Raw genomic sequence first — 24,634 nt, 5'->3', positions numbered from 1 at the left:
TTAATGAGAAGCTTAATGATAAGCTGGTTAGACATACCTTTGTGGAATAAATCTATACCTCTGTAGAATCCTTGAGGAAAATTTATCAAAAAATGGGTATTTAAAAACTAACTTGTAGAGAATTATTGTTGGAAACCTTATCATATATACAGAAAACTAAAGTAAATTAAAATAGGACAGAGAAGAGGACAAACTATGGATAATTTATAGTTTGGGTTAAAATTAGAGTTCATAATACTAATAATAGCTAGATATGTGTAACAAAACATTGTTATAAGCATTTTGCATATTTATATATGAATTTATTATTCCTCACAATATTCCTATAAGCTAGGTGTTATAATTATCTCCATTTTACAGGTAAGAAAATAGAAATACAGAGAGGTTAAATGATTTGTCTTAGGTCATAAACTATTAATAAGTGACCCCAAAATTTGGATCCGGGCAATTGTCCACAAAATACATTCTTAATCACACAGTTGTGGCATTTATGTTTTTACCAAGTTTTACCACAATTCACCACCATGTCCTAAAGTGAGAGAAACAAGTGGAACACTTGAATATATGTAACCAATAAAAAACTTAAAGAGTTAACTAATGACTCATGGAAAAGATAGATTTTAATATCTAAGGTGAAAAATACTAGGATACATGTGAAGTCTTGTTTTCAAATGCCTAAAAGATATACACATGCAGCCACGACTACATAACATATGACTGTCCTCCTAACTTAAACAATTAGAAAACTGAACAATATTTTTGGCAATGAAATATTGTGAACCTGAAGAAAGAAAACAATAACAATACCAATATGAATTTAGGATTGTCCAACATTTACAACTAGAAACACTCCTCCAGAAGATGGAGCAATATAATAGTTGTGCTCAATTGTAAAGAGGAATATCAGAGTTTGAGGAGTAATAGAATGCTGGTATTTGCAGGAAATAGTGCAGTGAAGAAGGATCTTCATGTATAAAGAGCTCTAGGTGTCTGCATAGAGGTCATCTTGAGATTTCAAATGCATACGATGCTGTGTATGTATAAGGTGAAACTCAACAAAGACAGGTCAAAATTCACTGTCATAAAACACAAAATTAAATGCTATTGGTATTCACAAAGAATGACTGAATTGCTTGCTAGTACAAAGCATAACATATATAACATATACTATATATATATAATATATATTACATATGTATTTAGTCAGGGACATTAAAATTTTATTTTTATTGAATTAATATTGCATTAATGCATATAATTTTCCAGCATGTATAACTGAAAATCAAGATGTTTATATGCTGCATTAAGTTCATCACTAAAATGAACTATAGGTCCAATTCTATCCTTCACCATACAATTATCTACGTTTACCCAGTTTACTGACCTTCCTTCCTCCTTCCCTTCTGATAATCAATTTAAGGAAATACAACAAAAACCATATCTGTAGAACAGAAATGTAACAGTCAGTTTCAGAAATCAATGAAAAAGAGTTCAAATATGAAGCACAAAATACAATAAAAAATACATAACCAGGAGAAAAATAGGATGACAGAAACCAACTCATATACACCTAAGATGGTAAAATTAATTGGAAAAAAATTTTTCAAGTGTGTAAACTTCAGACTTATATTGGTGACAAAATGCCTTATTTGTGATGTTGAAGAACAAATTTAAGGATTTTAAGAAAAAAAATGGTTAAAATAGGGCCTCCCCGGTGGCGCAGCAGTTGAGCGCTGGGTTGCGAAGCTGCCCACAGCCTCTATAGCACTGGTTCGATCCCTGGCTGCTCCCTGGCCACCGGAGGAAGGTTCCGCATGGATGCAGGACCTCTCCTGCAGCCTGCTGCTCCCCTCAGCAGTGTACTTCAGTCCTTCTGCCTGCTCTGCTCGACGCTCTGTCTCTGGTGAATCCTCTCACCCTCCCCCCCCCACTCCTCTGGCCTACACCCCAGTTCTTTTTTTTTAAGATTTATTTATTTATTTATACAAGCACTGGGTACAGTCAGAAGCGCGGGAGGGTGAGAGAATTCACCAGAGCCAGAGCGGGGAACAGAACAGGCAGACTGATGAAGTACACTGCTGAGGGGAGCAGCGGGCACAGCAGCAGAGGTCTGTCATGCCATTATACCCCAGTTCTTGTATGCATAAATAAAATATTAAAAAATTATATGACTTAAAGTGATAGTAACAGAAATAATTCAAAAGCATGTATGTAGAAAAAAATAAAGTATGAAATAATTAAAAAAAAGACTCAGTGACGTGGGACAATCAAATATGCAAATAAGACTCACAGATGTGGAAGTTGAAAAGGAAATATATGAATCATAAAAACAGCATACTTGAATCCATTAAATACATAGAGGAAGGCATAAGTGATAAACTCTTGGACATTAGACTTAACCATATCTTTGTATATTTCACAGCAAGAGAAACAAAAGAAATATAAACAAATGGGACTACATCATGCTAAAATGTTACTGCATAGTGACAGAAACCATCACTAAAATGAAAAGCCTGGCTTCCCTGGTGTCACAAGGGGTTAAGTACAGCACTATGAAGCTATCTACAGCCTCTGCAGCACGAGTTTGATCCCTGGCCAGCCAGGCAGCTACACACATGGAGCAGCAGACCTCTCCTGTCTCACCTGCTGCTCCCCTCAGCAGTGTATTTCAGTCAGTCTTCCTGTTCTGTTCCCTACTCTGTCTCTGGTGAATCCTCTCACTGCCATACCTCTGGCCTGTACCCCAGTTCTTGTACTCATAAATAAATCTTTAAAAAATGGTCCAACCACTATGGAAAGCTGTGTGGAGATTCTTTAACCTACTAAAGATAGAGCTTCCATATGATCTAGTAATTCCACTCCTAGGTATTTACCCACAGGACACAGAAACTTTAATTCAAAAGGGCACCTGCACCCCTATGTTTATAGCAGCACTATTTACAATAGCTAAGCTATGGAAACAACCCAAATGCTTGAAAATAGATGACTGGATCAAGAAGATGTGGTACATATACACCATGGAATATTACTCAGCATTCAAAAAAGATAAACACATATAATTTGCAGCAACATGGATGGCACTAGAAGGGATCATGCTCAGTTAAATAAGCCAGAAAGAAAAAGAAAAATACCAGATGGTCTCACTCATAGCAGGAATTTAGAAAACCTAAATAAGGGACCAGGAAAAAGACTAATTATAATAAAGAAAAAATCAAAATCAACAAGCAACTATAAACCAGAGACACACTATGGGGAGTGGAGGGGAGGAGAGGAGGGATTAGGGTCAAAATAAGGGGTGTGGGGATTGTATGGGGAATATAACCAAAATGAAAATGCATGAAAAATGATATAATATATAAAATAAAATAAATTTTAAAAATAAATAAATATTTGAAAACAAGGATAAACCTAACCCTAACAATATTTGAAAATATGTTTATTTATACAAATATAATGAATATATAATTTATATTATATAAATATAATGAATGTTTATATATTTATATTTATATCAATTTATATTTATATCAATTATATTTTTATATTTCCAGGTATAAAATGAAAAGCCTACTGAATAGGAGAAAAGTTTTGTAAACTATCAGACAAAAGGTTTAATATACAAAATACATAAACAATTTATAAAACTAAATGATAAAAATATATATAACCTGATTTTATAATGGTTAGAGTTTCTAAGTAGGTATTTCACCAATGAAGGCATACAGTAGTCAAGACACATGAAAAAGATATTCTATGTTGTTTATCATCAGGGAAATGCAAATCAAAATCACAGTGAGGTTTCACTTCACATGCAATAGCATGGCTATTACCAAAATGTCAAGAAATAGTAAATGTGGACATATGTAGAAAAAGGAACACATGCATAATTGGCAGAGATATAAATTAGTACAAACTCGATGGAAAACAGTATGGAAGACCTTAAAAATAATTAAAATTAGAACTACCACATGATCCAGTAATTTCATTAAAAGGTATTTACTCAAAGAATATGAAAACACTAATTTGAAGTGATAGAGGCACTCCTATGTTCATTGTAGCACTATTCACAATAGGCAAGATTTGGAAACAATCCAAATGACTGATGATGGATGAATGGATAAGAAAATATCCATATATGTGAATACACACACACACACACACACCACACACCATGGGATACTAATCAGCCTTATAACAGATGAAGTCTTTCCACTTTTCAACAGAATGAATAAATCTTGAGATTTTGCTAAGCAAAATAAGACAGAAGGAAAAAGACAAATACCATATGATTTCACTCATAAGGAATATAAAGAAACAAAACAAAGGAATAAACACAACAGAAATAAAAACACAACTTTAGACCCTGACAATAAATGGTGATTACCAGAGGGGAAGTGTAAGTAATAGGTAGAGGGGGTCAATTGGTTTGTTGGTTCATGACAGCTGTTTTTGTTTTGTTTTGCTTGTAACTATTTTTTAAAGATTTTATTTTTATTTATTTATGGAAACAAGAACTGGGGTGTAGGGCCACTGGTGCAGGGAGTGAGAGGATTCACCAAAGACAAAGTGGGGAACAAAACAGGTTGGATCTACTGAAACACAAAGCTGAAGGGAGCAGTGGATGATACAGGAGAGGTCTGTTGCACCATGTGTGTTAGCTCCCTGGCTGGTGGATCTAACTCATGCCACAGTGGCTGGAGATAGCTTGATATTGCTGAGACTTTAACCCCTGCAGCATCAGGGAGATCCCCGTGATAGATGTTAACTGAACTTTTGGTGCTGAGATAAGAAATTATACATCTGCAACCTATGCATTGTTGAAAACTAATGTTACCTTAAAAATGGAAGAAAATTTCCTTTTCAGGCAGTGGAATAAGCTTTCTAATAATGTAGTGACTTTTGTATTATGGCAGTTCAGCAGAGGTAGCAGGGCAAAATGTCAGCTGCATTAAATGAGGTCTGCATATGAAGCAATGGATAAGAAATTATTTGAGCTAATTCCTAAGGCTTATTCCTTTAAACTCAAATATACTATAGCTGAGCTTTCTTTTGACTAATTGCATTTGCCTATTTCATTTTGTGACAGAAATTTGGCCTAGGGAAGTAAAACTATTTTACCTTGGTATGGTAATATTTCTTATAAAAAGAATTAAGAAACTAGAAACCATTTTTTGTGGATTTAGTTTCCAAAAGGTTACTTAGAATTTCCAGGTATTAGAGATTTTGAAAGATAAATGATAGCCATTGTATCAAATCATATACAAAGAATTTGTGCTGTATATGGATGGTTTCTAAATAGTATTATTCATATTAGTTGCTGATCCCTTAGGAATTCTAAATTTAGCATTTTAAAAAGGATTACAAGTGAATGAATTTTAGCAAATGTGTTATGGCATGGAATTTGGTTACTATTGTCTAAGTCAAATCATTCTTTTAGGGCATTTACTCTTTTACTTTTATTGGAAATTATCTTTTATCCTACACCAACAAATATGACCCAGTGGTTCATTCTTAATTGACAGCCTTGTCAGACATTTACTGACTCTATGCATAGCCATATTATGACAGTTCAGGGACAGAGAACAACAGTTCTCTCCTTGTCTTCAATTGAAAATTTCTCAAAAGTTGACAGTCTTTCTCTTTTATTATTATTTTTTTAATGTTCTGAAAGCCACCTAAACTTGTCAGTTTGCTTTCATTGAACTTTTATGGAAATAACACAGGGGAAAAAAAGCAGTTGTTAAATAGTTTACGCCTTTAAATTGCTTTTCTCTATAATCAAGTAGAATATCTCAGGACCAAAGAATGTTGAAATTGGAAGAGTATTTGGGATATCATTAAATTCAGTAGCCCATTCCAGTCTTTCTATGAAGAAAGGTGAGAGGCGGGCCTCCCCAGGTGGCACAGTGGTTGAGCACTGGGCTGTGAAGCTGCCCGCAGCCTCTGCAATGCCAGTTCGATCCCCAGCCATGGGCGAGGGTCGCACATGGTGTGCAGACCTCTCCTGCCACGCCCGCTGCTCCCCTCAGCAGTTTATTTCATCAGTCTGCCTGTTCTGCTCCCCGCTCTGGCTCTGGTGAATTCTCTCACCCTCTCTCGCTTCTGACTGTACCCAGTGCTTGTATAAATAAAAAAAATCTTTAAAAAAAAAAAAAAAAAGGAAAGAAAGGTGAGAGGCCCTCTCAAAGTCACACAGTAACAGGGCAGATTCAAAAACAGCAAGTAAGTAAAAGGGCCACCAGTCATTCCGCTTTTGATAAGCAAATGATAAAGCCTTTACGTGTGTGTGTGTATAAAATCCCTCCTAATCATTGGCAGAAATTCTAAATTTTAGTCATTTTTAACCCTTAATGCATAAGATTAGAAGCAGCAGTGGTTAAAAAAATATGGTTTTATGATATACAAACACATTTTATTAAACAAATTTCCAATATTTCATTTTCTTATATTGGATACTTTAAAAGAATACCCCCAAAATCTACATTATTAAAATTTCACTTTTAAATCATAGGTAGACAATAATAAAAAAAAAACCTCTTCCATTGTCTTGGCTAAACTACTAACATAGTAACCAGTTAAATGCATTTTCAAGGAAATGGAAAGAGTCACATGAAACACTCTTCCCTGTTTTGTTCAAGGTTGACAATGAAATATGTCTGAATATTAGAATAATCTTTCTTTATCCTCTGTAGACAGGGCTTACTTTGTGCAGTGGCAACATGATCAGACAAGCAGTTCTCTGATGACATGTGACAGTATTAAATTCAGTCTTAGCAAGTAGCTCCTCAATTTCACACTTGTGGTAGCTGGATTAACCCAATTATTTTTTCTTTGGAGGTTAAGGGAAACTTTCTATTTGCAGAACATCATACTTCAGAGACACAGAGGTAGGATTTTGCTATTTCAACAGTATCTTACATAAGAGAGAGTTCTGTTAATTATTAAAGTTTAGCACACAATCAGAGATGGAGGATATTGAAGGGAGTAAAAAGGATTCCCTAATGCACCTGGAGTTCTTCACTTTGATCCTCAGAAATGTGTGAAGTGTGGGACTTCCATTTAACACATCTGTCAGGTAAAATATTTCTAGTGTGCTCTTGGTTCTAGCACAGAAACTATATATAGAAATTATATGTGTGTGTACAGGTACACATACACATACATACACATATATACATGCATACACACACATTTTATATTTACACCACTGTATGCAGTCCTTCCAAACTGTAAAAGTGACTGAACTGGGACCTCCCTGGTGGCTTTGGGGTTAGGCTCGGCACTATCACCACTGTAGCCTGAGTTTGAACCCCGGCCATGGAGCTGACCCATGTGGCGCAGCAGGTGTCTCCTGTCTCACCCGCTGCTCCCCTCAGCAGTGTATTTCAGTCAGTCTGCCTGTTCTGTTCCCCACTCTGTCTCTGGTGACTCCTCTCACCCTCCTCACCCACACCTCTGTCCTACACCTCAGTTCTTGTATGCACAAATAAATTAAATCTTTAAAAAAGGACTAAACAAAAACCAGTAAAAGCATCAAGTTTGAAAAACAAAGTGATTTTAATTGCACAAAATTTTACAAAAGTATAATTAATTCCATTTAGAATATAGCAGCCTCTCATTTCCTTTTTCTTAAAGGTATATTTATTCATGCATAAAAGAACTGGGGTACTGGGTACAGGCCAGATGTGCAGGAGGGTAAGAGGATTCAACAGAGACAAAGTGAGGAACAGAACAGGCATATTGACTGAAATACACTGCTGAGGGGAGCAGCGGGAGAGACAGGAGAGGTCTGCCGTACCATGTGGGTTTGCACCCTGTTGGGCCTGGATCGAACCCGGGCTGCTGAGGCTGCGGACAGCTTCACGGCACTGCGCTCAACTACCTGTGCCACTACGGAGGCCCAGAATCTCATTTCTAATGTTAAACATATCTTTATGTTTTGTGTCTCAAATTTTAAGCCATTCAATTTCAAAAGTTCTTTCTCATCTCATTTGGAAGTACATACTTTCAGATCTGGTATTTTGATTTCTGGATTAAGACAACCATATAACATAATTGTGACTCAAGAAAAATTCACAAAATCTAATTTTATATAGGTTTATATAAATTTATCAAGAGTCAAGGATGACCTCAGTCATGGAGATTTACTCTATGAAAATAGAATTTGAAACCACAGACTGCTATTCTGAGTCTGCCATTTAATAGTGCTGTATCCTAAGGCAATTAATAAAACACTGAAATGGGGTAATACTATTTTCTAATCTGAGTTTTGCAAAAATGTAAAGTAACTGAATCATGTAATTGTAAGAATGCTGTGTCAATATTAATTTATTTTAATATGAAAAAATAAATTATCGCTGTAACTCATCACTATAATTATTTCACAAATACAACTCTTCCCACATGTTCTAAACTAAACTTTAAAGCAATTCCTATAAACATTCACTGTATAATTTTCACTCACTTGCTATATTTATTTTCTACAAAGGTGTCAATGATATGTAAACAAATATATCATCAATCCAATTGCCCCATTTGAATTTCTGAGTAGTGAATGGAGTAGATCATAAGTAAGGCAGTGCTCTATGACATATCATTTTCCTTTAGCAGTTTAAGAGAAATATTTCAGTGTACTGATGATATCAGATTTTCCAGGAGAAATGTATTTTCTCCATATTACCAGATGGAGTGATAGAGAATATAAGTCATAAATAGTTGTTAAAAATTGTCAGCTTGATTTTCACTATATTTCTCTTTTTCCAAGCTAACTTATGATATGTCCTTTGAATGTATCCCTATACTCATCTCACTGTTATACTTTACTTAAAATGATACAATTATAAATTTATGATTTTCCCCAAGTGTAGAATAATACACTCACCTACATTTTACACTTGTCTAAAAAGACAGTTCCCTTTGCCTTTACAAATAGAGATTAGGAGGCAAGCAAACTGGGAACATCAAGCATGTGTCTTATCTGTTGCATTCCAAAAATCTTTATTACAAATTATGATGAGATTTCTATGAAAAAGTTGAACAATCTAATCAAAAATATAAAGGGTAGTAGATAAGTACTGAAATCTACAACCCAAAAGAATTACACCACTATGAGACTTCTGAATCAGTTTCTCAGAATCTAGAATCTGCTCCATCTTTCATCACCTATGTTGTCTCCTATTTCCTACGCTATCATAATCGCTTCTTTTGATTTTTAATTTTAACCATTAGAACTGTGAAAATGCAATTGCTCTTTTGACTTATTGTCTATAGAATAAAGTTTATATACTGTGATCTTAATTTAAAACAAAGGGCCTTGTATATTTAAGAAGATGAGTAAGAGGTGGAGGATGAGGAGAAGGTGGGAGATATCATTGATTTATCTTCCCTCTCTCTTGCTGGCTCAGTAAACCTAATTACATGGAGTGGTGAAGAGGAAGACTCACTGGTGCTCTAACACATAGCCCCTTTCCACCTGAAATACAGCTAGCCCCCCCCCCAAAATGTAACTGATTCAAATCACAAGGAAATGATAATGAAAATGCGTTTGTATTATGCCCAATAAATTTCAAGCCAAATCAGTTCTTTTCCAAAGCAACTTCTTTTTTTTTTTGAATAATAAATTTTATTTTTATATTCCCCCATACAATTGCAAATGCCCCATTCTGACCCCAATCCCTCCCCTCCCGGCCCCCACCCCCCAAAAAGTGTCTCTGGTTCATAGTTTTTTGTTGATTTTGATTTTCACTTTCTTATAGTTATTCATTTTCCTGGTCCCTTATTTAAGTTTTCTAAATTCCTGCTATGAGTGAGACCATCCAGTATTTTTCTTTTTGGCTTATTTTGCTGAGCATGATCCCTTCCAGCGCCATCCATGTTGCTGCAAATTGCATGTGTTTATCTTTTTTGAATGCTGAGTAATATTCCATGGTGTATATGTACCCAAAGCAACTTCTTAACTAAGGAAAAGATTTCTGATAGGACATTTCAATATGCATTGTTTTCCATGCCTAATTTTATTTTGTGAATATATGCCAAAGATTGTACAGCACAAGAAAATGTTTTAATTGTAGCAATTAAATTGTTAAAATCACAGCAATATCTAGTTATTGACTGGGAAATGATTCAGATTGTCTAGTTTATTAGTGTTTTTATAACATTGACTTCTTGAAGAATGGCTATAAATGATATGCTAACTTCATAAGAGCACTAATTAATTTATGACAAAATAAAAATACCATAAAAATGAAAATGGTTTATAGTAAGGTGCACATGTATATATGTATGTGTGTGTTTGTGTTCATTTGAACATGGAAAATTACCACTGACTTGTGAGAAATTCTGGTTTTCATATTAATTGCATGTATTTCAGTTCAAAAGTTCTTCCTTTGACAATTCATAAACAATGTCTCTCCACTCACCTTTGCTCAGTTTCCCTTAAGGTGTACTCCCCATTTTTGCCAAACTGTTCCATGTTCCTCACCCCTTGGAAGCCTTTCTCTGGCTTCCGTGTCAGCTGGTTGCTGGCATTAATGTGCCCTATTGTTGGTAACCTGTGGATTCCTCACTTGGCCTGCTTGACATTTCAGCTATAATGGACTCAGTAAAACCTTCATTATAGCCTTTGTGGGAAATACTTAAAGTAGATACCCATCCTCACCATTAGATTTTGGTTGACACAGCCAAAAAGCTGTTGTTGTCATGGTTGTTGTTTTATTTAAAGAAAATTGAGAATGCATAATCCTTTATATTCCTCTACTTAGGCCAGAATCTCAAGTTAGGCTCAGAACTATGAGCCATTCGATGTCTGAGTGTTGGTTGCACATACTATGTAACAAACTTGTTAGCAATGAATGATCATGTATGTGTAAGGTGGTTGCTGACCACTGACATTACAAGTCACATCAAAATATGATAGCCATTAAGACAAAGGAAAAAATATGTGGAACATTACTTCTTATAAGGATGAACAGACTTTCTTCATAATTTTCAATCTATCTATAATTATAGATCTCCACAAAAAGAAAAAGAATGATCTTTATCTTTAGCAGAAAATTAAAAGAATGGAGTGAGAGTGCTGTCAGATGTTTAAGTCTTATATAAGTATAAAAATAACTTTCTCCAGTAATTTCTTAGTCGTTCATGATAAATGTAACCAACTTTAGATGAGTCAAGCTTAAATAATACAGTAGAGGAACCTTTCATTTTCCTCAATTGATCTTCATGACCTATTCCTTAGTATAGGTTACTTTTCTCATTTTTCAGAGAGTAAGGGAAAAATGGATTCCATATGGATGGAATATGTCTATTAAAGTAAGCCAAGCAGAATGAAGAAATAGTAAGGAAAGGAAACAAAAATGTTTAAAGGATTATTTTTCACTTTAAACAGAGAAGAATCCATCACTCACTGCAAGTAAAGAGAAATGATTGACTGGGAAAACAGCACAGTTCAAAAACACTTCAAGCAAAGAGACTCCAGAGCGAACCTGAGGGATCTGAGTTATTAAGTCCATCCAGACCCCACACTTTCACATTCTGTCCTGAAAAATTAACAATACTAATAACAAAATGACCAATTTCACAGCTCTTCCATATATAAATAGACCATATGTAAAGAGACCAGTCCTATTAGTAATGAAGTTAGTGAATCCAAAAACATGCTTGACAAAAACTTACACCTGTCACTGGTCTTCATTTTGTATTACATGTCACTTTTTCATTGTGGCTTCAATTTCTTCATGACTCTACCCTCTTCTCACCTTTCTTTCATCATGTACTCTACTGCACAATTGTTCTTACCATAACGCAAATTATAACTGCTTTGGGGATCTCTTTATGATTCTGACACTTTCTTCAATGTACATATTTATTTTTTTCCCATCGGGACAAAAGATTGTCTTTGACATTCTTTGCAATTTTAATAGCAATTTTATAAGAATTTCTTTCTCATCAAGGTCCCTAAAAATGTTCTTTTCTCTGTTTCTACAGCCTTCACTTCCCATCCCAAAATTACTGCAGAGATGAGAAGTAACTTGGTAAATACTACTTAATTCTTTTTCAATTGACTTCCAATGTCTTCTATCAATCTCATCCACTACAATTATTTTTTGATATCCCAATATGGAGTTTTCACTCCATTCCAATTAGACTGTTCATACTATACTCAAAGATCTCATTTGAGACCTTTATTGTTGCTTATAATCTCCATAAAGGAAAAATGTCTTTCATTATCTCCCTTTTCATGCAATGCTTTTGTTGGGCACATTATGTGACACTTCAAACTACTATACTCATCACAATTAAACTAATTGTCCACCTATTCCATTTCTGGTAATAGTAACAGTAAGAGTTACTATTTACTTCAACAAGGTATTACAAGTTATATACTAAAGTTTTGCTTACATTACCTCCTCCCTCAGCACTTCCTGAGTAGATGTTGTTGTTGTTATTACTACCAATTTAGATGAGGAAACCCAGGATTAACTGTATTTAAAGAACATTATTTATGAAATAGTATCAACATTATATTCTAATTCTAAATTTATTTTATTTTTATTTTCATGTAGAAGAACTGAGGTGCAGGACAGGGGTGTGGAGGGTAAGAGGATTTACTAGTGACAGAGTAGGGAGCAGAACAGACAGATGTGATGTGCTACAATGCTGAGAGGAGCAGCAGGTGAGACAGAAGAGGTCTGCTGTGCTATATGCGAGGAGATCAGTGGTGGGGAATCAAACTCAGGCTGAAGCAGTGACAGTGCTGAGACTTAACCCCTAGGCCACCAAGGAAGGCCCCTAATCCTAAATTTCTGATATCCAGACTGGGAGTCTCATGGATACTGATAATTTCATTTGACACTTTAGTCAAGCTGAAGTCAGTGTAGGTAGTGACAGTGGTATTATATTTTCTCTTTGTCTTTCATACTGCATAACAATATTGATCTGCTTGTAATTGCTGGTTGATGAATTGAATGGACATCTGTCTCATTTGATGGAAAACATTTTACTGCGCCCTAGAAGTCAATTAGTCTCAAAAGGAATACACACAAAATTTTAAATAAATCTATTACAGTGAAAAAAAGGAAGCTCATTTTCTGTTTTTAATAGTCTAAGTCATAAGCTAGAAAATAGAAAAAAAATTATATGTGGGACAGAATAGTCCCTAAGCAGGAACTTTCAGCATATTTTTTTTTACAAGTTGTCAATAACTCCTTAAGATAATTAGATTCTGAAGACACTTTCTTCTACTATTCTCTGAATGTTATTTATAGAGGTTTTGTCATCTTCTTGCTATTAGTTTTAATTTATAAGTTAATTGTTTCATATAGTCAATATTTTACCTGAATTTTGGGCAATCTACAGTTAATTCAGAATATCCTTTACTTTGTTATCCAATAATGACTTTTATAAGTTAAGGTTAGGTGGATTATACAGCTTATCCTTACTTATATCAAAGTTTCAGTCATTATCAAGGTGTCACTGATAAGTCATATTACTATGTTTTATTAGATAATTTACTTCAAAAAAGTTATTAGACTTTTAAATAAATAATGGAAATGAAAGGGATGGTATACAACTTTATATAGGTGATATATCTAATTTTAACACTGGAAACAATCTACAGGTGTGCAAACAACCAATGTTTTAGGTATATGATATCACACTCTCAGTGATCAGATAATTCCAGGAGACAGAATTTCCAGAGGACCCTTTGTGATCATGAAGTTCACGACATTTTTAATTTAATTTGATTAGACTTCCATAGACACAGAAGTCACTTTTATATACTAACCAGTTCAACAAAATATGTTGCATGAAATATCTGCTGTTTGAAAATGGGATTTGAGGAAATTAGATGTCTCAAAATATGTGATTGCTATATTTCAAATCGTTTTCTTTCAAGGTTTGAATAACAATAAAGCCTGTTTTTTTTTTAAGAATATTTTAAGTTTCTAAAACTCTGAAAATAATAGTAAATTAACAGATGACTGAAAAGTAACAAGGCTGCTCTGTTATTTAGTAGCTTGGTAACCTTGGGTAAATCACTTCTGTTCCACTGTGATTCAATTTTTTCAAATCCTTTAAAGCAGTAGTAATTTATGATTAGGTATTTATTTGTAAAGAAAACTGTGCTGCTTTATCTTTAGATTTTTGGGGAATTTTGAGTAATTTGAGGGTCAGAGAACACCAATAAATGAATAGCTATAATAAACAAATACATTCTTATTCAAACTTTCTAAAATTGAAAAAAAGGATCAGATTACCTTAATTGGAAATAAAATACACCAAGATTGCAAATATTAGTTTCAAACCAAAACACACACACACACACACACACACACACACACATACACACACCCCTTCAACGCCTTAAAAGAAAATGGCATTGAATTAGTGTGAATGCCCTATTTTTCTGAGTTCATTGATTTCAGAAAAATGATAACTGTAGAAATAATGACTATCTGCTTGAATTCAAGCATGCCAGTAACAAGTGGCAGGTTTAACACTCAGATATCTGGGCCAATATTTGTCTTTTTGTTTTCTAACACACATATGACAGACACACACAGATACACACATAGTTCAGTAACATTTCATATTGATAAATCATTTTCTATTCTTTGGAATGTCCCTGTCTTTGTGCCTATTCTATTGTGCTTCTGCACAATTTTCTCTTTTCCATCTTAGACCAAAAACAAATACTGAGCTTCACTTCTTTGTTGAAATGATCTCTGCTAAGGCATTATTTGTGCTTTCTACATACGTCCTTCTCTCAAAACTCTGAAGGCAATAGGAATCAATCTTGGATGGTAGTGCTTTATATCCTATTGCCAAAAAGCAAATATTTTAGGATTTGATTTACTTCAACTAACACGGTAAGAATCTTGAAGGACTGCTTTAAACCTACTTGAATTCTGGACTAAACTGCCTGCAACTGGAATTTTGGGGTAGTGAATTTGTCCGATGAGGTCTCAGTTGACTCTACAGTAGTATCCCTTTTTGTAATCAAGAATCTCACTCCATTTTCAGATAGTTTCCTAAGTCTCTTGTTTCAGGCTCTACATATGTGCAAGCTCATAAGAAAGCCCAGTGTTCTCCCCTTTGATGCTAGAAATTCAAACCACTTTCATGAATGCTTCATTTCTGAATCTCACCTCCCAAAACCCAAACCTAACTATTCCCTACTCCTTTAGTCATTTTATTTTCTTAGTTTCTGCAGAAAGTCTCATTATCTGAATGGTGAACCTCTTCACACCCTCTTGGTATAGGCTTGGCGTCAATCTATTACTGTAGAGTGCATATCGCTCCTTGCTGCTCTCTGTTAAACTTGATGGAAGTTTAGTGGGATACTTCATTTATTCAATGACACAGTATCTTTCAGATCAGATTAACATATTCCCCACCTCCAAATGAAAGGCTGGGAATTTCCTGGGAAAACCCCAATTTTTGATGCTCTACTTTCCCTTTATTTCCTTGCCATTTAGAACATGGTCATCATTCCTCAGTGCTGACTGATTGTATTTAGATAAATTATACCACATTCATTGATATTCTTAAGATACTTCAACTCCTATTGGGACCTCCCTGATTGATCTGCACACATGTAAATTCACCATAATTTTATCCAGTCCAATGTGGAGGAAACCTATAGCAGTCAATGTTTTCCATATGCTCCTTCTTCAAACCTTATATTCAAATTCTTTTCTCTTGTTGTCCAAAGTAAAACATAAAACTTATGATTTATTCACCATTTAAAATCTACATCACTAGTTGATTATGTAAGAGAAAAAAGTATATATGAAAAATGACTACTCTGATGTTATGTATGTGGATATATAATTTATTTTTCTGTGTAAATTCATATATGTATACATAGTTGTAAGTTCATACATGTATTTCTGATTTTCCTTCTACACATAAGCATATACATACTCTGTTAATTTATGATTATGAATATTTATTATTTTATTCAGAAAATATACTGCTACTTCTAAACAACTGAAGATTTCATAGATAACATTAATAAAATGGACTTTTGCAAAATAGAATTCAACACTTACTATATTTCACTTGCATGGCCTTGACAAGTAAGGTTCACGGAAGTCATTATGTGAGGTAAGCTGTACGATTTACAGGCTGGTAGCACATTTACTGAACATATTAAATCACATTTCAAACTGTGTATAATTCACATTTTATTGTTTCAAAGATTTTTTTTCTCTTCAAGAAAACTATTTATATGCTAAGTTAGTTATTCTAAGGTTATGTCTATTACAAAAAAGCTAGGACCAACTGCAAGTGTATGAAAGTACCCATTCAGAGAAAAAAGGATTGGATTTACACCAGAGAAAATTCTATTTACAATGTATAATTAACTTTATTTTAAGATTTAAACTTTCAATATAAAGCAAATTATTTTTTAAAATAACATCTTTTTCTGGAGGTCATTGAGTTAGCAAGATGAACCAAGGTAGAGGAAAGAGCTTACAGTAATCTTTGGTTCTCCCACACAAATGTCTTCAACTGAAGACTCTCCCTCCTAGGAGAAATCACTGATAACATCTTTTCCTTCCCACTTCTCTTTTCTACACTCTCTTGCCCCAACCTCTGCCAAAGACCTCTGTGGAATTATTGCTTTGTCTGCTATTGAACCATTTGACATGTGTGCTCATCAGAATTTCAAGGGTTCAAGTGAATTCTCAACACATCATACAAAAAAGCAGAATGAACCAGCAGGAAAAGAAATCCTGTTCAATCCCCATTAGGTACTATTCCTTGGAGACAGATAACCACTTCTTTTGTTCCTCTTGCCTATGGGCTTAATTAAGTGGTAACTTAATTTTCATTGGTTTTCTAGAACAGAAATATACTTTTATTGACCTTACTGCTTATCTCACCTAATATTTTAATAAACGAGAAAATAAAATAGAGAGCAGAGAGTAGCAAAGGAAAATGAACAATAAAGACAACTTATTAAAATAAGGGAAAGAGATATTACCAATAATATTTTCTGAAAGACTTCATTTAAATTTAATAAGGTTATCTCTAGTTTTCCTCATTAACTCTTGAATTTGTAACTAGAAAGCATGAGAAACTGTAAGAGTGCCTTAAGTGTTTCCTGGGAAGTCACAAATATGTAAAAAGGTATAGGAATTAATAATTATAAAAAGTCTTTCTGAGAGCAGAAAGACTGAGAGCGGAAAGTTATCCACCTATATAATGCAGTAGTTATATTACATGGCCAAACACCCGAACACTATCATGTGTGAAACAGCCTAAATGGTTAAATTGCTTTCAGACCATAAGAGCACAAAAAAAAAAAAAAAAATCCAATGTTCTTTTTTCTTTTTTTAAGGTTAAACATCTCAGATTTGAGTTTCCTGTATTACTAGTGAGGTTGAATATTTTATTTTATCTTATATTATTTTATAATGCGGTGACATTGGTTTACAACACCTACTTAGATGTATTTACCACACCAAAGCCACCATCAAGGCAGGCTCCACATCCTGTTCTCCCCTGTCCCCCTCTCCCTCCTATAGCATCCTCTGCAAATTCCCCAGTCAGAGCAAAGCAGAACCAACTACCCGTGAATTGGGTTCCAAGACCAGGTGGCACCAGGAGTCTTAGAATGTAGGAGTGGGTGTGCCCCACCCAGAGGTATGTGCCCACCAACAGAAATTCCTTACTCAAGATATCTCAAGAAAAATCTCTTCATATTTTTCATATATGTACTTCCCTGTAACTTGCCAGTTCACATTTACTAACCCTCCATCCTCTTATCAACCAGTAAAATTTAATTCTTTTCAATCATGATTTTAAAAATCTATATTAACCTCATTTTATTTCTTAATAAGGAAGGCAGATTTTTGTGTCTTTGTTCTCCTGCCTCCTTGCTTGTATACCTGAAATAAACTTTCCTTGCTTCAAACACTTGGCATTCAGTGTTCAATTTTGGGCTGCGTGCTGAGCACACAAACCAGCCATCACCAGCTGCATATGGGGAATGTAAAGACAAAACAAAATTGAATCTATGTCCTCATGTTTCTGGGAAGAGCCAGGGTTTTCTTTTCCACTTGGCTTAATACACATGCTAACCAACCCCTAAACCAAACTGAAAGCAAATGAATAGTTTGATAGCTCCCAATCATTTGGTCAAGAACTTGGGCCTCCCCTGAGGCGCAGTGGTTGAGTGCTGGGCTGCGAAGCTGCCTGCAGCCTCTGCAGCGCCGGTTCCATCCCCAGCCACCAGCGAGGATCCCACATAGCGCGACAGACCTCTCCTGCTGCGCCAGCTGCTCCCCTCAGCAGTGTATTTCATGGGTCTGCCTGCTCTGTTCCCATTTCTGGCTCTGGTGAATTCTCTCACCCTCCCGCGCTTCTGACTGTACCCAGTCCTTGTATAAATAAATTAAAAAAAAAAAAAAAAAAGAGAGAAGAAGAACTCACCAGGTTCTTGACATAGGTTAAAAGGAGGGGAGTATGGCTAGCACAGCATAAATTGAGTGGGGTTTTGACTATCCTTTATTCCCCAAACAGGGAAATAATGAAATCTCTGTCTCCCCAAACTTTCCTTAGTTCATAAAACATGAGCAAACCCACAGAGGAAGAACAGAAGAAAAAGGGGTAAGTGGTATTTGTTCTGTCAAAGAAAAAACTATATTTTATAAAGCAAACTTTGAATAGAAGCCTTCAACGACTTGCTACATTTCTTGGCATGAGGCAGCACTTGTTCTTAATGTGACCCACAAGTCATGTAACTCTTGACTACAGCTTGTGCCTCCTTCCCACTTAGTACACTCCAGTTTCAATGGCCTCCTCTGAATCAGTCTTCTTTCCTTTACTATCCTCTGCCCCAGGGTCTTGGTACATGCTCTTCTCCTACCTAGAAGGAATTATCTTCCTGACTCACATAATCATCTATAGATATACTTCAGATTAGAATCAATTTATTTCTGGGCTCCCATCTGGGGCTCCAATTGTACTGGGCATCCCTTTTATAGCTTTTACCCACCAGGTTGATTCATTTGTGTGTAATCAAAATTCTCTCTCTCTTGCTCTCTCTCTCTCTTGTTCATTTTCTAAGAATGAGGGCATTCATGCTTGTCTTATTTTGTCTCTGTATCTCCAGATCATAGCAACAGGTCTAGCACAAAGGACTAATTTTTTTAACTACATATGTATGTCCCTTTATATATATCCATAGGAAAAAAACATTAAGAACATGTTTGTATTTGGGAAGATTAAAAAACAATGCTTTCATTTTGCTTCTGTGTTTTCCAAATGTTAAAAATGGTTACTCTGTAATAGTGCTAACAAGTTAATTAAAAAATGAATTTAATGAGGTGCATTGTAGTCCCTAAAAAGATATTTTCATGTTTTAAGCCCCACGATCTGTGAATGTAACTCCATTTGGAACTAGGGTATTGTGGATGTAGTTAAAATAAATATAGGATAGGCAAATACCTTAGTGTGGATCCTAAATGCAGACACTGTAGCGTCACATAGGAAGTTATTGTCCAAGACAAGAAAAAAGATAACTATGAAAAGATAGGAAATAAATTATAGTGGTTTATCTGAAAGCAAAGAAATACCAAAGATAACCAAAAATCACTGAAGTTCAGAAAATGTAAAGAGGAATCCTTCCCTAGAGCCTTTAGCTCTGTTATTCTCAGTTCCTAGGAATAACTGCTTTATTCCTTCCCTTTCCTCATTGAACACAACTGTGATTGTCTTACTATTTTTTTTTAAAGATTTATTCATTTAAGCATACAAAAGCTGGGGTACAGGCCAGAGATGCAGGGGGTGAGATTCACCAGAGAGATTGGGGGGAACAGGCAAATCTACTGAAATACACTGCTGAGGGGAACAGCGGGCAAGACAGGAGAGGTCTGTTGTGCCATGTGGGTAGCTCCCTGGTAGGGGATCGAACTTGTGCTGCAGTGGCTGTGGATAGCTTCATAGTGCTGTGGCTTAATGCCTTGCACCACCTGGGAGGCCCCTGTGATTGTCTTTTAAATTCTTGTAAAAAATAAAAGCTGATTCTATTGCTGTTTTGCTGTTCTGTACTCTAAGTATAAAATGAAGCCTTGGGGGTAGAACTAGTATATTTAGTTTTAAATACTCCATTTAAGTGCATAGTCAATAGTCAATTTGCATAGCTCTACTTCTGTTTATAAAATACAAGGCATAAACCTGCTTTACCAGTCAATTGATCCTGGACTAGCCAATTGGAAAGAGATTAGACAAGCCATAATCCAAGACCTATTTGGCTGAATTCATCATTTCACAAAAGGGAGAGATGGCAGTAGTATCAGTTGAAAGGTGAAAATTAATGCTGACGGTAGCCTAAGAAGACCTGAGTCACCAGCCTCTGGTTCCGGGCTCTACTGCTACTGGAAGGCAGCCCAGTACATTCACAGCAGCACAGGCTTTGCAGATAGGAGCTGCTTGACATGAGCAAATGATCTGCTTTCTGTGTGACTTGCTTTCCTCATTTATAAAATGTTAACAATAATACCTGTGTAAACAGTATTTGCCTTGCAAACATATATATTTTTTTACAGGCCTAAAGCTGTCTTGGACATTTAATAGATGCTCAATAAATAGTAACTATGTGTCTCCCTGGTGGTGCAGGGGTTAAAGACACAGTGCAATCAAGATATTACCCCCGACAGCCAGGGAGATGGCCCACAGGGCACAGCAGATCTCTCATGTCTCAACCACTACTCCCCTCATTAGTGCATTTAGGTAGTTCTGCCTGTTCTGCTCCCCACTCTGTCTCTGGTGAATCCTCTAACTGCCCCTCCCAGACCACCCCCAGAACTCTGGCCTATATCCCAGTTCTTGTACACATAAATCAATCTTTGAAAAAATATATAAATAACTGTGCTTAGACAGTTTTGCAAGGTGTTTGTTCTACTCTTAAAGCATTTCTAGTTTCTTGTATGGATTCAAATAAGGATATTGCACATTGTGCTTTTAACAAGCTATTTAACTTGAGCAAATCGTTTAAACCTCTGAACCTCATTTTCTTCATCTGTGAAACAAGATCATTGGAATAGTGTCTTGGTGAATCTAATAGTGTATGATTTTAGCCATAGTACACAAGACCTGAAAATGGCTGTTCTCTTTTTTCATTTTTCCATAGAGTCATTGAGTTATCTTGGTAGACATTTTTACTCATTTACATATATCTGGTATATGTTGACTTCACTAAAGTGGTTGAATGTGGCTTAATTTTCACTAGGCATCTATTGTAAAACTATGTGCTTTGATTGAAATGAGGAGTTTTAGGGTACTGACACTGGGGTAGATGTGCAGAAGAGACACATCATAAGTGTCTCTTTACATTTAACCTAAATGTAAAATAACACATATGCATATATTTGTGTATACAAACACCTACATGCAGATATAAGTTAATGTGTAAAGTTGCATTAAAAACAGTGATTAAACTATCATTGGAATTTATCTCAGTGTGATGAATTTTCAGAAGACCTTAATTTTATATAATTTTTGAGGTTTTATAATGATTATATTTTATCTATATATACAGAAAAATGTAATACCATGACATCTCTGCAGTAAGAAAAAGATGTGCATGGTGCACAAATGTGCAAAAAAAAGGACAGCTCATTTCTCATTTTTTTTTTTTTTTAGGTTCCTGCAACTGATATACACATACACATTGTCTTGTTTCTGGATAGCTGGAAGGACAAAATAGGCAAGTAAGGAAATCTTGATATATATCCTTTGTGGTATTTTAGGGAAAACAAAGTTTAAAAGTGGGTATCTGATCCAATGAGAGACTTTTTATTGTCCTCTGGGAAAGTGGATGCAGTATCCACATGTAGATCATGTTGGGGGTCTTCAAGAATTTTGCAAGCCCAAAGGCAATTTCCTTCATGTTTTCTGATTATTACATATTCTATAGGTAGTTATTACAGAAGTCTGTGGATGCCAAAAATTTATATAAATTCTTCCCCACTCTACTCCAAAAATTAGATTTCATTTAATTGATTTCTTCTCTAGTAGTGTACATTTTCTAATTCTTATAATTATGCTTACCTGAAACATACAATGTTACAATGCGATACAAAAAAAATATTTTATTTTTGTACTCAGCTGCATACTACAGATTGTCCATCTAAGATTCTCTTTTATGGGATTTTAGGTTCACATGGTATCCTGTGCCAGGTCAACAGATTTGAAACTCTCACATTCCACATCTCCCTTGGGTTCCAATCCGTGCTGTGTAAATGCTAAGGGAGAATTCTCAATGCCACAGTAGAACATCTTTTTGCCAAATACAGCACAATGCCTATAATCACCATGTGTGAGTGATGGCTGCTGGGTTTTGTTTTGTTGTTTTGTTTTGTTTTGTTTTTTTATAGAATCCAAGAGACCAATATATTTCTAGAAATTGCTGTCATGTTCACTATCTTGATTTCTTCACCTTAACCCAGAAAGTTCCTTTTCTGTTGAAAATAACTTCTGTCACAGCATAAGCCTGATCTCCAAGAAGAGGCATTTGATAATTCATATCCTGGGTTCAATATGATTGGGAGAGTACTGGGAGAGAAAAGGATCCCAAAAAGAATATACAGCAGCTATACAGTGTTCACTGAGCACTTTCTAAGAGCTGTCTATGGCTTTACGTAACTACCATATTAATTAAGATTCAGAATAATACTAGAAGAACAGAATGTCTGAAATACTAGTACTTTTGGAAAATTATTGAATATAACTGAATTTCAGTATTGGATTTTGCAAAATAGTGACAATGATATATGAATAACTAGTTTACTTTGGCTGTATAATGTGGTGATTAAATTCAGGCAAAATATAGAGTTCTTTTGTGTATATGTGTAGAAGAACTGGGGTGTAGGCTAGAGGTGCAGGGAGGGGGGCAGTTGAAAGGATTCACTGGAGACAGAGTGGGGAGCAGAACAGGCAGATCAACTGAAACACATTGCTGAGGGGAGCAGCAGCTGAGACAGGAGAGGTCTGCTGAGTCATGTGGGTTAACTCCCTGATTGGTGATCAAATTCAGGCCTTAGTGATGATAGTGCTGAGACTTAATCCCTAGGACATCAGGGAGGCCCAAGACAGGTTTCTTATAACCCACATCCATGGGTTTGCTTTGAGCAGAATAAACATACATGACTAATTGACATGATATTGTATGATATGTATTGGGCATGGCTTGCAACCCTTTCCACTGTTGAATACCAGTCATGCCACAATGGTGTAACTGATTAAACTTAAGGAAGTATTGTCAAATGGAGTTATTTTTATGCACCTGGTAAAGTAACTGCCAAATACAATGGAAACTATCTGGATACCAACACACATTAACCATTTTCTTCAGTACTAGAAGGACCCTTCTGGATTTTATAAATGCAGTTCATGATCATGAATGATCCTGGCAGAGCAAATAACAGCTATTTTGTCAGCATTATGCTGGTGTTTTTGCAGATTTGGCTTTATGAAACAGAAATGGAGTTATTTTAGAATTTAGATAAGCTCCAAAATCTCGCAGCACAGAAGGAGGAAGCATTTTTTTTTAACCAAAACTGATTTAACTGTCTTTTCTTTGCCTTTTACAGAAGAAAATGTAGGTCACTCTAATAGTGTTTCCATTTATTATATCTTCTCATCCAACTTGTTATTCTATCTCTTTCCTGCCCTTCTACTGTCCTCTTTCACTTTTAATACTTTTAAACAGAAACTTTATATTTTAAATTGCCCTGCATAGCCTGGCTTTTTTCACTGTCTGTTCATCTTTATCAGTTTTCCCCACTCTAACTTTTCTAGTTTGATTACCAGGCAGGAAGAAAAACACAACCAAATCACACTGTCCTTGGCATACATTTAAAAGACTCACACAAGACACATTATTACCAGGGGTTTCAGAGAATTAAATAGATAGCACCATGAAAACTTAGATTATAAAAAGTTCTATTTTAGTTATCTTGCTTAATTTTCATAATTTAAATTTTTGACTGTCAAATTGGAACATAATGATACTTAAGCTATTATAATTTATAGCACAGCATTTTAATAATTATCTAAAATTTGTTAAGAAAATTAATATAAAAATATGTTGGAGTTGGAGAAAGCAATGTTCTAATTCATTCAACCTCATTTTTTTTATTTGCAAAACAGAAAAATTCCATATAATGCTTGGAATTTATTGATTGTAAAGTTATTTGGCAAAAGAAAACTGAGTGAATGAATACTGGTTGCTATTTACGTTCTGCTTCAACTTCAACAATTTTACTACTCAGAGTTTTTCACGTATGTTACAGAAAATGTGGAGTTAAAATTATAAATCTGTTGTTTAATCTGCGGAATTTAATATAGTGTAATGAATTTCACTGCACTAAAGACACAATTGTAACTGATAGGTACCAAATTGGATTGGGCTTTTCCATAGGGATTAAGACATAAGGTACACATCACTTCTCAGCCTTTTGACTAAGGTCAAGTGTAAAATATTAGGCACAGCTTCACGCACCCTGGCTGATCAACCCTCAACCATGATGAAAAATATACCTGAGGAAAGAACAGTTTTGGTTAAACACCAAAACACAATGCAAATAAAAAAAAGAGAATTTGAAGATAGAAAGAAGCA

At 35.1% G+C, this 24,634-nt stretch overlaps 1 protein-coding gene and 1 long non-coding RNA gene across 10 annotated transcripts in view; one reads left to right on the top strand and one right to left on the bottom strand.

Annotated features, from left to right (window-relative positions):
* Positions 1 to 24,634, bottom strand: part of NAALADL2 (N-acetylated alpha-linked acidic dipeptidase like 2) — a 1,155,955-nt gene that overhangs the window by 390,724 nt on the left and 740,597 nt on the right. The gene's annotated exons all lie outside the window — the stretch shown is intronic.
* The window catches only part of LOC119257297 (uncharacterized), a 40,099-nt gene that overhangs the window by 9,432 nt on the left and 6,033 nt on the right, over positions 1 to 24,634 (top strand). Inside the window, exons 2-4 of one of the 3 annotated variants that reach the window (XR_005127996.2) lie at positions 11,986 to 12,032; positions 15,969 to 16,110; positions 21,658 to 21,725. This is a non-coding gene — a long non-coding RNA (uncharacterized LOC119257297). Of the gene's footprint in view, positions 1 to 11,985; positions 12,033 to 15,968; positions 16,111 to 18,555; positions 18,622 to 21,657; positions 21,726 to 24,634 lie in introns of those variants that run through there. The other 2 variants (XR_008553809.1, XR_008553810.1) reach the window with 2 other exon arrangements.

Source organism: Talpa occidentalis, unplaced genomic scaffold (genome assembly GCF_014898055.3).
Source record: "Talpa occidentalis isolate TD23 unplaced genomic scaffold, MPIMG_talOcc4v2.1 talOcc4.4, whole genome shotgun sequence".
Lineage (NCBI taxonomy): Eukaryota > Metazoa > Chordata > Mammalia > Eulipotyphla > Talpidae > Talpa > Talpa occidentalis.
Note: the sequence above shows the minus strand (reverse complement) of the source record. Positions and strands in the feature narration are given on the sequence as shown.